We start from the raw sequence: 15,780 nt of genomic DNA on the forward strand, positions 1-15,780 counted from the left end.
CATAAGTATTCAGACCCTTTGCTATGACACTCGAAATTGAACCCCGGTGGATCCTGTTTCCATTGATCATCCTTGAGATGTTTCTATTACTTGATTGGAGTCCACCTGTGGTGAATTCAATTGATAGAACATGATTTGGAACGGCACACACCTGTCTATATAAGGTCCCACAGTTGACAGTGCATGTCAGAGCAAAAACCACCAGGCCACAATATACAGTTTGGGGGTGGAGCCTAAGCCATTTTAAGTTGTTGGGTCCACCTTTCACCACAAGGGGGTAGCAAAGCATGTTGGACAGCTGTACAGAGAAACATCCCTTGTATCTGATGGCTTCACAAGATACACAACAGATCTTGGAATCCATTACCTTCGTTCGAGTGACATTTATTGTGATTGTGTTCTAAGTGGACATAGTGGGAATTATGTAGGAATATTCAACGCCGTAGAGGCGTAAAACGGTCCGAGACTCAGCCGAAGGTGAACGGACTCCCGCCAAGCCTCGGGCCGATTCAGCTGTTTCCGTTTACCAGGTGCCTCATGACACACCTATGACATTTCTCTAGTCAGACCAACAGCAAGTTCTACATAATAACCGATTAAGACACGGCTTTCGGGCGCCATCAGATAATGTCCTAGAGCATTGCATCGAGAACGAGTTAAGTTCGTAGTTAATACAGTTACAGTTAATACAGTTATTAAATGTATAACATATCGCATTCACATGCCCATAGACGATCTATGGTGAAGACCAAAGTGCTAACTTTTTTTGATGAATGCTAGTCTAACTAAGTTGCAGATACAGCAACATTGCTATGTTGTGACGGCTTTTGAACGTGCTGCCCTCCACTCAATAGTAGTAGTTTCAAGACGTGGATGGATGGATGGATGAGAGATTGGCTACGATATTCGCTGGAATCAAACCAATAAACTATATGGTTTAGTAAATGCTTAGCTTTCGCCTGGACTAGCTATAGCTTGCTAGCTACGTTATGTGAACGCTATTGCAGATAATCATAATGACATGAATGAAAGGGGTGCCTTTACTAGGATAACAATGTTTTCCCTTCTGTTTCACAATAAGTGTGGTCATGTTACAATTAGAATAGGCTTACGTTCTAGTATCATATACAAATAAATGAGGCCTATGTGTGTAAACCAACAAACATATACCTGCGTTAGTGTTTCAGAATCAGAATTCTTTTATTTGGCCAAGTATATTTGCACATACAGGAAATTGACTTGGTGAGGTTGCTGCATGGACATAAAAAACAATAGCAAGTATTGCCAGAAAATTTACAAAATAGCAAAATATTAACAAAATTTACAAATTTACAGCACACAGCTTTTTGTCTTAAGTAGGTGGGCAGAAGCCCCCAAATGGGCTTCCATGATGGACTCAGGTTTTAGGTGGGGGACAACAGACCTGTTCAATGAAGCACTGACCTGCATATTCTTCTGTATGCAGTCTGTCCTCTATAGGTGTGTACCATCACTCTGAAGAGGATGAATGAGGCTGTTCGAGAGAAGCTTTGAATCCTAAGCAACCTGCCCAGTGGTGAGTACATGTTGTTTGAAGTACAGTAGACCAACATACAGCAACATTAACACAACATTAAAGCTGCGTGCTGGAAAACCTTGTTAGTGCACAGGTGATGTTATGGGTGGTGATGCTCATTTTGAATTTCCTGTATTTTGCAGCTTTTGACAAGCCATAACTTCTCATTTAAAACATAGTTTTTGATCATGAATAAGGACTCATACTGTTAAATTGCTTTTTTGGTTTTAAATATTCAACCATTCAGTCCCAATTATGTTTGAGGGGGATATGACATGTTCCATTCAATTCAGTAACTCAACCTCTAAACAAGGCCAACCTCCAAGCAAGTAAGCCCATAGGATGTTCACGTTAATATGTGACTACCTGCCATACCTTGTGTTTGTGTTATGTTGCAGTTGTGTTATGTTACAGTTGGCAACTAAATGCACAAAACTGAAGGTTAGCACTGTTAATACATAATCCAATCTCAAAATGAGCATTGAATCCAATAAATAAGCAAACTGTAAGTGCTTTTGTTAACCAAAACTTACATTTTAGACAGAAATGCTGGGTTATGTGCAAATTACTTTACATATACTTAAGTGTATTAACATTATATTGTAATGGTATTGTTCAAAGCTGTTGTTGAAATGGTTTACTCAAGGCCTGAGATGACCAAGATATCTACTTGCCAAATGGAGTCTCTAATTAATCCCATTAAGGTGTGAATCCTTAACAACATGTCCAGTGCTGAGTGTAAACTATGTTGTTTGAAGTACAGTAGCCCAACAAAGCTACTGTAGTAACAGTCATATTTTGGCACTCAATTGAATTTCCGGTCTTTTTCGGCTATTGACAACTCAAAATATCTAACTTAAAAACATATGTTTTTGTATCGAATATAAATATCTATCTATCTGCAATGTATAGTGAACAGAGGAGCAACTGTGTATGAAATGTACATGTTACATTGAAGAGGCAACTGTGAGAAAGGCCAAGATGGACATCGTAAGGACAAATATCAGAAAGACTGAAAAGAACTGGACAGGGTGTTCTCTTTCATTTTGAATATATTTTTACATTATTTCAATGCAATTCAAAATAATACAGGCAACTGAGTCCCTCTCAGTTCTCACTCTTTCTCTGAGGTGAGGTTCTGGAGACAGTTCTTCTTCTGGTAGATAAACCACGGCGTGAAGGAGGGTGTGAGGTGGGTGGGGTAGGTGCAATGGGCGGAAATGCGTTGAGGGTGTCCCGAAGGGAGGTCATCCAGGCCAGCATGTTCTCATCGACTCCTTCCTCATCTGAGCCAGCCTGACTCAGGGCCTTCTCTGGAGTAGAGGATTCTCCATCAGACGAGGACGTACTGGTCGATTGCACGGCCTCAGTGGGGAAGAAAAGGGGGTTTCTATAGACGGTGTGAATTTTCACCTTCTTTGGAGGGACACCCGGGTTATCTATCAGGTGATGCGTTGGTCGCCATGGCAACCCCAGCTTCTCCTGTCTGCCTGGGGTGAGGAGCCGGTTAACATCCAGGACCGACATGGTGGACGACAGTTGGAGCGGCACTGGGGATGTGGATTTCCCGTCCTCTTCATCTGTGTCAGATATCCTCTGACTCTCTGCTTCAGTCACATTGGGTGATGGGGAGATGGAGCGTAGCTGCTCTTCCATGGACACAGACCCCTTCGAATATGAAATCTGTTCAGTAACTTTTCCCTTTAAAGGAAAATTAGGGAGTGCAGAGAAGAGGCCTCTGCTGCATGCAAAATGATCATTGCCTGCGGACATCGAAACATATTTGTCTTTAAGGGAAGTCACACAATTGACTGGGGAGGGTGGTTTTAAAGAACCTTGACTAACCACAGAGTTAGACATCTCTCCATCTGTTGGGGGCACAGAGACTTCATGTGAGACCAATGTGCCGGGCTCCTGAAGCAGTACGAGGTCCTGATCCAGTATGTTATTAAACACACTTCCCATGAGGCCTGTGGCAATGTAGTCCATGTTTTTTGATGACATCCAGGTCCCTGGATGTCCATCGTCTAGCTCGGACTGGAGCCCGGCCTCCTCCATCTCAGCATGTGCCACCTCTAAAGCCGACATCGTAGGAGATTGGCTGTCAAATGGCTCTGGATTTACCGCTTCAACATCAAAAAATGTGTTTAGCCCAATGTTGCCCTGCATTACATGGTCCTTCACATCCTCCAGCATATTGGTAACCACATCCAGGGCAGTTTTGCTTGCCTTTGCAGTGGCCACTTGAAATACTTTAGGGCAGACCTGTTGAACCTTTACGATGACTTGCTGCTTGACCTCCTCCAAAATACCGGCGATCAACGTCGTCACATAGCTGTTGAGCTTTTCTTCATTCATGGATGATGGATCATCCGATTGACCGCTGGGCTTTTTATCTTTATTCCCCCCGAGAATCCTGCAGACGGGCTCGTCGCTGGGTTTAAATGGATTGACAACCCGAGAAACACACTTCAGCATGTCAGAAGCAATTCTGGCACTGCAAGCCCGTTGTGCTGCTGGTTTCGACCCTCGTGCCGAAGTCTTGAGTTTCACCTCACACTTGATTGACTCGGCTAGCCGCCTCCTGACGCCCTTTGTCCCTAGATGGTCTAGGACAGCATGCCTGACAACTGATTTTAGCTGCGTCTGACACGTTGCTTTGGTGAAGGCGCCTGATTTCAGAGTCTTCGCCAGTATTGGGTAACTGGGGAGCCTCACGACAGGTCCTTTCGAACTCTTCCTCTCTGATTGTCTTATTTTCTTGCCTTGAATAATTTTAGACTGTAAGTAGAAGTATAATTATTATTTTCTTTTCATGTTCTCCAATCCTATTTACTCATTTCAAAGCTACATCTATTCTACCCCTTAAAACAAAAAAGGTACTAGGTAACAGCTTATTAATACAATGTTGTTACTAGTGTAATTATCAAGTTGTTACACAGTTAAAGAGGCAATGTAATGCAAAGTGTGACCTTGAAAGTGTATAATGAGTAACATCAATATACTAACCCTGACCCTAAAAATACCAACAATGTTATTTCATCTGTACCTGCTCTGTCTCGTTCGCCTTCTCCACCTTCACTCTGGCGTTGCTGGGCAGAGGTGCAAGGCGTTCCAGGGTTCGTCTCCTTTGGAGCAGGCAATGCTCATCCATTGGAGTCATCCCTACAAATACAGAAAATGTCAAATGACATATATTCACAATCTATTATTAATTGGCAATGAACATGTCAATACTGTGGCCACCATACATTACAGAATTACAGAAATGCCCCTCAAAAACAATAGGCAGTGAATATATATGTATTAGTTACGATACTTTGTCAGTGAAACTGACTTACCTGCCAGTGAAACAATCTTTTTCACAGTATAGATAATTGATGTGATTTTGTTTTACATGTTGATTTTAAATGGTCTTGAAACTTTCAACCCCAAATCCCATGACTTAATGTGAAATCTTACCAAGTTGTGGTGTTTCATATAGTTGTTCCAGGAGCCTTTTGCCATTGCTACTGGCTTCTGTCATTATTTTATAGTCATGGATGTTATTCACCATCTCTTGCATTTTTCTCTGCTGAATGGCTTGTTTTAGTTCGTACATACTTTTTTTCTGTGAGGAGAAACATTATTTGGATATGTCCAAGGTAAAAACAAGGTTATTGAATTGGAACTTGTCAACCTAGCTGCCACATAAGCTATCACCCTTCTTGTGACATTGAAGTGCAAAAATACTAAAGGTTTATTGTTCTAGGGTAAAAACATTGACATTTGTACACAGCTTCCATGGCTTAAAACAGATGTGTTGGTTCTATCATTCCATACATCTCTGAATTATTGAAGCTGGATGTGCTGTTAGTTTTTAATACGTTTTTGGGAGCTTTGTAAAATATAAAAGTGTAACATTTTACCTTGCTGTCCTGCTGGTCTTTGACCTCCTTCAGGTACCTTGCCTTGTTGACCTCTTGCTGTACATCCTTTTCAATGAGTTTGAGCCGAGATCGCTCCTCATACTGCATTGGATAGGAACAGGAGTTTAATACTACTCTTAGAGTACATGGTCATTTCAAAGCAATTGCATAAGATCAAGGAACTGTCATTTTCATGTCATTATCAAATCTCAAATCTCTAACAGTTTTGCTCTCCTTAACATCCCTACCAGCTGTTTACAGAGAACGTCCTCTGTCTGTGTGACACATGATGCAGTTTGCAGGCCATCTTTCTGTCCCCTGTCCCTATCACTGAATTCAACAAATCATTTACTGGACATTTCCAACACAGAACAAAATACATTCATAAGAGGCTATACAGATTCAGTCCAAGTTTGAATCATTCATCACAATGGGGATGTGGTCACAAATGTACATCCTGCCCACCTGGAATCACTGGTCGACTGAAGTTGCTTCAGTTTCTTAGCTCCTTCCTCCAACAGAAACTCTCTCATGTCAGCCAGAGTAACATTCTCAGCAATCTGGCCTTCCCCTTGCAGCTTCACTAGATTCATCATGTGTTCCTTCTGAAATATGATCAAATAAAAACTGTATTTGCATATTTTAGATACTGTATGTACCAACATGAGGAAAGGGCATGTTACAGAGATTATTTGAGCGATTATTTCAAATGTCTATAATCAAGTTACTTCATGTGTGATCTCAACTAAATGTTTATTTTAGAACACTGAACATTACCATCTGTATTCTGAAGGATTTGTCAAGGTCAGTTTGAACAGTATCCAGGTACTGTTTGAAGGTGTTGTACTCCTTCAACGAGCATACAACCTTGGGAAGATACCACATTATGTGAGAAATAAATATGGTCTGGATTAAAGTGTATCCTGAAACATCATTAATTAAGTTCAGTTTCACCTTACAATGGTAAGGAGTAATACGCATCACATGAACTTACTTTGTCATCTTCCGTGATGAAGTTTTGCTTCTTCAACTTGTCATGCATGTCCTTCTTATGGTAGTAATCATTGAGGTTTGGGTCATGCAAGCTGCTGTAACTGGGCCTTATAATGTGACAGTTGGGGTCACTGAGGTTGAAATCGGTTGTTGGCTGGAACAACTGGAGGAATGACATTAGTAGTTTACTTTTACTGCACCACAGTCTGGCCCTTGGTAAGTAAGAGGGTCACTTTTAAAAGGCAATCTTTCTTTATTATTCTCTAACTGCTCTGATAGGCCTAGATGAGGGGAAAGCTGGTAAAACATGATGGAGTTTGGCCCTTGGATTTTGCTCCATGTCTTTTTAAAGAAGGATTGTGAAGCTAATCTGAATCTGATAAAGCATGTACTGTAATTTCCTCTTTCGCAGATGGTCTAATTGCATTTTACCAAGTAATAAAACACTAGACTGAGTCTCAATCCACAGAGACCTGCTGACTGGATCAGATAGCTGTAAAACAAGATGTTAGTATCTAAAACATGTCCTACGACAGAATAGGTGGAATCTACTAGCCATCTTGTTTATGACTACCCAGTCATTTCAGATGTACTCATGTCTTGAGAGTAGTGGCTATGTTACTGGACAGGGCCTTGCTTATACCTATCCAGTCCTTTCAAATATACACAACTGTCTTGGGGAGTAGGGACTAGGGGCTGTTTCTGTACAGAGCCTACATGTCTACCTTTACTTTCATTGGCAATATTCTGATCTGAAATGAGGTGTAGTGTGTCACAGGGCCTACCTTTTCACCCAGGCGTAACCTGGTCAACGTGAGGCCAACCCCAGGTAAAACAGGAAGTTTGGTCATTGCAGCCAATCTGCTCCGAGTATTCTCAGGAGTCTTTCTCAAAATCTGAGGAGGCCTTCCCACTGGTGGATGAGGATGCTTGGCTGATTTAGGGGGTATCCCCATTGTCTCAGGAGCCAAGGAGGTGTTCTTCTGAAAAAGAAGCAACTCAGCTATATGCATACATACTGTAAAAACTGCATTTTGTGCACATATGGGCATTTGGTAAATTTTTAGGTGAATTCAACAGTTGTATTGCAGTGCCATGTTAAGTAAGCCTGATTTCAGACCCTTCTTATTTGAGAGTTACAGTAAAGTTGAGAGTTACAGTAAGCAGAGTACACCATAACCACAATTGTCAAGAGTCGAATGACTAAAATTAAATGACATAAAATGCTTTGTTAGTAAATGTAGCCTACCTGTTTTCCTTTCGAAGCTTGTTCCATACCGCAACTTGCAGAAATGAGCTTCACGTCTGTCGATACGATTATATATCAATACAAGCCCATTGTTACGATGACGTCATCACCGTTGACATTTGTCAAATTTGCCAAGTCAATCACTTTTTCTGTCGTGCCAGCGCCAAGCTATCTCCATGACAACCTCTGAATTTCTAATAAAATGTCATACGTTTCACAAGTCACACAAATTAATGAATTCACGGCTTAGAAAACAATAACTCCATTTAATTATAAAGACGGCTGTGGATGAAGATGAGTACACGAAAAAGCAATTTATCAATTTACACAAAAGATAGCGCAGTGGCGAAGCTACTCACGACCGGCCGGGTGAAAATGTCTTTGATTGGCCCCACATGTTCGAATAATGACAGCTATTAAACTACTGTTAATAACTGGCGAGACGTCCTTTGCATTATACCATGAGATAGGCTATATCAACAATCCCCTCCCATCCGCTACGAAAAGATGCCTACTATTCACTCATTTGAAGCGCCTTGTGTTCAGCAAAATCATCTACTTTCAAGTCCAAATCCCTGTCTCTGAGGTTCTCAGTCGTTGTTATTAGTGTGGTACAAGCAGCTACACTTTAAAACAACATGAGCTGTTCTCTTTTAGTCTCTTTTAGTTATGTCTGAATTTGAATGGCATCTTCTTTTCGTATTTTTTTTTTCCATAGTTCGCTTTCTAGACTGGACTCGAGTAAAAGTCTATGCCCTGACCTCGATGTTTTCATCGATCACTTAAAGAAAGAAACGATAGGATCGATTGGTCAGAGGGTCACTTCACTATGTATATTGTCCAAACTTCGAGCCTGACTGCCTGGATTTATCGCTAACACTCATGCAATATGTGTTCCATCATATTATGTAAATCCGTAATATTATGTCTATCTCACAGTCCTATTGTTGCATGTTGCTCACCTACAGTATTGTCGCTGAACTTTTGTTTTATATCCAAACATGTCAGCCACTGTCTTATTTATGAATATGCCTAGTTCTTAAATGTTTTTGCTTTTCTAATAGGATTATTAATTGTCTCGCAGGATAGTGATGGGATCACATTTTTGTAATTTAGCAGCAGATCACCTTCCGGTGTAAATACCATGGACCGAGTGCAATCTTCCCCACCATACTGTACTGAAAACAAACTCCACTAACTTAGGTTGTGTGGCAATAAAAAGGAACTTGTATTGTATCATGCAAAAATATAAATCACTATCTTGAAGAACACATACTCTTAGAGTATGAATTAGGCTGTTTGGGAGAAGCTTTGAATCCTAAGCAACCTGCCCAGTGCTGAGTAGGCCTACATGTTTTTTGAAGTACAACATACAGCACTATAACAGGTATCAAAGCTGTGTGCTAGAAAACCTTGTTAGTGCATAGTTATGGGTGGTGGTGCTCATTTTTGAATGTCCTGTCTTTTGCGGCTTTTGACAAGCCATAACTTCTCACTTAAAACATAGTTTTTGGTCATTAATTGCTATATGTACTGGGATACAGTGGAGTGAGTGAAAGTACGATGAAATGGTCGCAAGCGCTCCTCTTCTAAACATACATGCATTCTAAAGTATTCGGACCCCTTAACTTTTTCCATGTTTTGTTATGTTGCAGCCGTATTCTAAAATGGATTAAATTCATTTTTTTCCTCATCAATCTACACACAATACCCCATAATGACAAAGTGAAAACAGGTTTTTAGAAATGTTTGCTAATTTATTCAAAAGAAAAAACTGAAGTATCACATTTACATAAGTATTCAGACCCTTTGCTATGACACTCGAAATTGAACCCCGGTGGATCCTGTTTCCATTGATCATCCTTGAGATGTTTCTATGACTTGATTGGAGTCCACCTGTGGTGAATTCAATTGATTGGACATGATTTGGAACGGCACACACCTGTCTATATAAGGTCCCACAGTTGACAGTGCATGTCAGAGCAAAAACCACCAGGCCACAATATACAGTTTGGGGGTGTAGCCTAAGCCATTTTAAGTTGTTGGGTCCACCTTTCACCACAAGGGGCAGCAAAGCATGTACCATGTACAGCCACGTTGGACAGCTGTACAGAGAAACATCCCTTGTATCTGATAGGTTCACAAGATACACAACAGATCTTGGAATCCATTACCTTCGTTCGAGTGACATTTATTGTGATTGTGTTCTAAGTGGACATAGTGGGAATTATGTAGGAATAATCAACGCCGTAGAGGCATAAAACGGTCCGAGACTCAGCCGAAGGTGAACGTCCTCACGCCAAGCCTCGGGCCAATTCAGCTGTTTCCGTTTACCATGTGCCTCATGACATACCTATGACATTTCTCTAGTCAGACCAACAGCAAGTTCTACATAATAACCGATTAAGACGCGGCTTTCGGGCGCCATCAGATAATGTCCTAGAGCAGGGGTTCTCAACCTTTTGCAAGCTGGGCCCCCCCAAAGCTGGTTCATTGCAGTTGGGGCCCCCCCTCCTCCCGGCGCAACCCCCCCCCCCCTTCCCGGCGCCACCCCCACTACACCACCTTGCATAGATAGATAGATAGATAGATAGCCCTAGGCTAGGCTATTATTGTTAGGCCCACACTATTATTATTATTATTATTATCATCATCAGTAGCAGTAGGTAGGCCTATTATCATTACTAGGCTATTGTTGTAATTGGCAGTAGCACCAGACTTCTAATGTGAGCTTGCAGGCATTATTATTATTATGAGTAGTGGTAGGCCTATTATCATTACTAGGCTATTGCTATATAATTATATGAGGTTACATGCTTTATTATTGTTGTTGTTATTATTATTATTATTATTATTATCATTATCATCAGTAGGCCTATTATCATTACTAGGCTACTGCTATAATTGGGAATTGGCACCAGACCTCTGATATGAATTTATGCTTTATTATTGTTATTATTATTAGGCCTAAGAGTAGGCATATCATCTGCATTTTTTACAGAAGCTTGCAGGTTGGCGATGTTAATGTGAGACCTGAGCCTGCTTTGCCTTGCAAAGATCCTCAATTCTTGGCGCAATGTCTGATAAACATAGCCTCAAATCATCCTTGATTTGTGCACGATTGCGGTATTTGCGGTATTTCATTCATCGTACCTTCGAAGCTTTTTTGCGGCTGGTGGTGCGTCGGTTGCCTTGTTGGTCCTCACTAGAAATCTCTCCATTTTTGTTTGGTTTTGAAATAATTTGGATGTGGATTAGTTGTGTTTTCAATAAAGTTTAGGCTATGATGTAACGATGTGTGCGTGTGTGGCTATGTTGAGAGACTAGTATCGGGGGCTAATCAGTCGGGACTTAGGCACGATCTTTAATACAACAGTACACAATAACGATTTTGCAGGCAATGCAGATTTTATTTTAAGACTTAACAATTGTAGTCCTTTGTGAGTGGGTGAGTGTGTGTGTGTCTTAGTCGCGTGGGTCGTACAGTTGTGTTGCAACACGGTGAAAAAGTTGCTAGCTAGTTAGCTAAGTGCACGCCTAGCAGTTAAAAAAATTACTGGCTAGGGCTGAGATGGGGATAATCTTTAAAAAGACTGTTTGTGGGGTTAGTCTTTAAAAAGACTGTTTGGGTTTTGAAGTATAGGCCTAAGTAAATCGATATCGAGATTGATAACAGATAGACTAGCGAGAGTTGGCACAAGCGAATTTGGCAAGAGACTAGACTAGAGTGAATGGAGCTACGACGCGTGTGCGGACGCTTATATAGTAGCACTTACGTGACGTTGCGTCACAGGCTCAAAATACTATCCCCTGTATTGGTAGATTTGAAATGAAACTGTGTGGTTGATTTGTTTGTGTGTTATAATAGTCCAACCACTTGCATTTCGACATGGGGGGAATCTGTTGCATCTCCTTTGTCGGTCTACTAATAGCCAGTGAGTCCGTGATTTTTCGTTTTTTTTCCCCTCCCATCCTGTAGCCTACTCGCGCCCCACCGGTTGAGAACCACTGTCCTAGAGCATTGCATCGAGAACGAGTTAAGTTCGTAGTTAATACAGTTATTAAATGTATAACATATCGCATTCACATGCCCATAGACGATCTATGGTGAAGACCAAAGTGCTAACTTTTTTTTGATGAATGCTAGTCTAACTAAGCTGCAGATACAGCAACATTGCTATGTTGTGACGGCTTTTGAACGTGCTGCCCTCTACTCAATAGTAGTAGTTTCAAGACGTGGATGGATGGATGGATGAGAGATTGGCTACGATATTCGCTGGAATCAAACCAATAAACTATATGGTTTAGTAAATGCTTAGCTTTCGCCTGGACTAGCTATAGCTTGCTAGCTACGTTATGTGAACGCTATTGCAGATAATCATAATGACATGAATGAAAGGGGTGCCTTTACTAGGATAACAATGTTTTCCCTTCTGTTTCACAATAAGTGTGGTCATGTTACAATTAGAATAGGCTTACGCTCTAGTATCATATACAAATAAATGAGGCCTATGTGTGTATAGACACTGACAAGAATGTGTCCATGTTTTTCTCTGAGTAGATAGCTAGGCTAACAATTCATACAAAATGCCATGAGAGCCGGCGTGTCGTTTAAATTGTAACCTAGTGGCAGTGTTTGCTTACAGCTCTCGTGTGCAACATATTTCAACATATTTCAACATATTTCAGGCTGACTGATATGACATGGTCATCACAACTTGCCACTATTCCAAGGGAGTATTTTAACAGTAGAATTTGGTATTTTGATGTCAATTTGGCAAAACAATATCCAAACTCACGTCACTGAATGAGCTAGCTACTTTGCGGTCACAGGGTAAGTTCAAGAATCTAGACTAACAGAAAGAGAAACATGTTTTAGAGCAGTTCCTATATCCACATCCTCTTAATTGCCATTAAGTAATGCTTTATAAATATATGCATGCATTATTAACTGTATGAATGAATAAACTAAGGAATAGTTATGACTTTACAATACGGATCACAATGACACTTAACTGATGCTTACGTGGCATTAAGTAATGCTTAATCATTATTAAGCTATGATTAAAAAAAGTTTAGCTTTCAGTTTACTTAAGTTAAATATAGGGATCACACAGACATGTTTTATTTATGTTTTATTTATGAGTACATAATCATTTATGTACTGATGATGACCTTTCCATTTCTAATAGGGCCCCCAGACGCTTAAATATCAACAGCAGTCCTTAAAAACCATGACTTAGTGGACTGGTAACATAGTGATATAAGTCATACATTATTCGGTCCTATGGGAGGGCAGGACAGTGATGAAAGTTGTGTGTGGTCATTTGATCGTTGTTGTCATGGCTTAAAAAGACACCTTATTTGGCTCTGTTCCAGCCTTCCGCTCTCGTCTTACACACACGGCACAAGAAAGACGCAATCCTAGCAACGCGTACCTAGTAACGACAGCGGTCAGTAACACTAATGATTCTGCTCTGCATTTAATGCGTTGTTTTTAGCGCTCCTCTGGCCAAGGTTATATTTATTTTTGTGTTCGCCTTATCCTGCCATCCTTTGTTTTTGTGCCCTGCGTAAGCATTTGCCTGTGAGTATTTGATTACCTCTTAAGTACATCTTGCAATATAAAGTATATTTTGTACCAATGATGTAGTTTATGGAGTTTTCTGTGTGCTGTGTAGATAAGCAGCCCGGCTCATGTAGCCTGTTGTTTAGCAGCTAGCATTGCATTTCAATGGTGCTGTTTGGATTTACTGTTGAAATCGATTGTATTTGAGTATACATATTATTATGTTAGCTTAGTAATGTTTTTATATCTTTTATATGTTGTATCACTCCTTTGTCACTCTGAGTCTTCAATAAACCTGGAGCTAGAAGGCTATTTCCTGACTCTCGTGTCATCCGTCTGTAATATAATATACTGTAGCATAATATGGCAAGATGAATAACATAGCGAGGCTATATTAACAAGTTCACAGCCTAATAGACCCCCAAGCCTCATCCCGTGTCTGTTACAGCAGCAGCATGGAGGTAGATTAACCTTTTAAACACTGGCCAACTGTATAGGGGGCATGCTCTTACAGAACAAGTCATTGTACAGATGAAATAGATATCGTTTGTGAAATGTTTTAAGAACTTACGGAAGACACTGTCCGTTATGGAACAAATAAAAACATTTAGTGGGCTCAATGCTGGAGGAGGGGTGTGTGTACAGACAGAACGATGTTTGATGGGTCTGTAATGGGCAGCGAATTGCAATATAGGGCTGGAGTGGGGGAAGGTGAGCGAATTTGTAATCAACTGTGGGCTGATGTCACAGCCATTTTCTACTGTCCTACTGTAGACTACTTTTTTTTATCCATTCTCTTTCCCACTGAAACCCAAAATCCTTACACCTGTCTCGTATGAAAATTCCTAACTTTATTCTGTAATCCATAGGTTTCATTATCAAAGCTGACTTGCTATTATTCATGCCAAAAACATTTCCCCTGCTTCATGTGCTGTCACGTGTTGGTTGCTGCCTGCGCAAGAATAGATCAGGATATTTGGAAAAACACAAGTTTATCCCATTTATGTTTGGTCCTCGTTAAGATAACCTGATATTTAAAACATTTCCACTCTTCATCTCTGTAATTTATGAGCTGATCTGCTATAATGAACTAGATTTTGCCAACCTATCTGATAAGGCAAGCTGATAAGACAAAGCTCTGCAATCACAAACCATTCTCTCTCGTTTTTATTTTAGTGATTATTTGGAGGGAACACCAATATTGTCAGAACTGTCAGTAATTTATATCAACAGAAGGATGGATCTTTTCTAACATAATTTACAGCTCTTGTCACCACCTTGTTGTGGGTTTCGACAGCACTTCACACGGCTTCACAACTCGTCTGCCGCAGAAGCAGCATTCAGTTAGCCCACCATTGCGATAGCAGTGAACAATGAACCTTTTAAACACTGGCCAACTGTATACAGTATATTATGTATAATGGAAATTTTTCATATGATGTCAGATCTATTCTAGGTATTATCTGCTGACATGTAGCACATTAGCAGAAATTGTAGCCGATCCTACAGTTGACATGATCACTTGGCCCACTAGCAACAATGTTTCTTTTCATGTCTGTTCAGTAGTTCGTTACTTTGAAAATGTGTCTCAATCTTTATTACAAACCCTAACTGTTAGCTGATTTAAGCAGCTAGCTAGCTGGTGGTTGGCCAAGTAGAAAAGACTATTTGTCATTAATCACTACTTATCCATACCTATCCATTTCACCAAAATATTAAATCATGTCGCCAAATATGATAGAAAGATGTTGGATTGAGCAGGGGTTTTACGGGAGTGGATGAAAATCGAATGTTCAAACTCATTGTACCACTGACACATTAGCAACAATTTTCACACGTAAATCACAACATAAAATGTACTTTGGCCAGCACACATTCCTTCTCAGTGTAATTCCTTGGGTAAACAAAGGCCAAGTTAGACACGTTGGTCCACCAGACCTTCCGAGCATTTGGGCGGAAGTGTCCGGGAACAGCATTACCCCAAGAGTAGAAGTACATACCATAGTTCATCACTCCTCCCAGAGTAGAATCTTTGTACACCCCAATTTTAACCTGTGTGTGTCTGCTCTTGGCAGATACAATCCAATCATCTCAAAATACAACCATCCAAGTTTTGAATTATTAAGATCATGATTAAGAAGATAAATGGCCTTAACCGATTATCATCTTCCTGTGAGGGGAAAAATAAGTGAAATGAAAAAAAAAGTGTAATCCATTAAGAAAATAGATACTACGCTCATTGTGTATGCTCAACTGATTGGATAAAAATGCAGTATGTGGTGAAGGGATATTCTGATCAAACATGTTCCAATCTTCAATCTTTAATCAACGATAGGTTACAACTACAGTATCAGTATGGTATTACTTTGATGCCACACCTCACGCATGGAAAGATTAGATTTGTCGACACAGATATCCAGTTGTGCCAATGTAATGATGTATATGCATGCAATTTTGCACAAATTCGATTTGCTTTGCAGACGTGTAACTCTAATATTGTGAGAGC

This window comes from Argentina silus, assembly GCF_951799395.1.
Source record: "Argentina silus genome assembly, chromosome: 10".
Classification (NCBI taxonomy): Eukaryota; Metazoa; Chordata; class Actinopteri; order Argentiniformes; family Argentinidae; genus Argentina; species Argentina silus.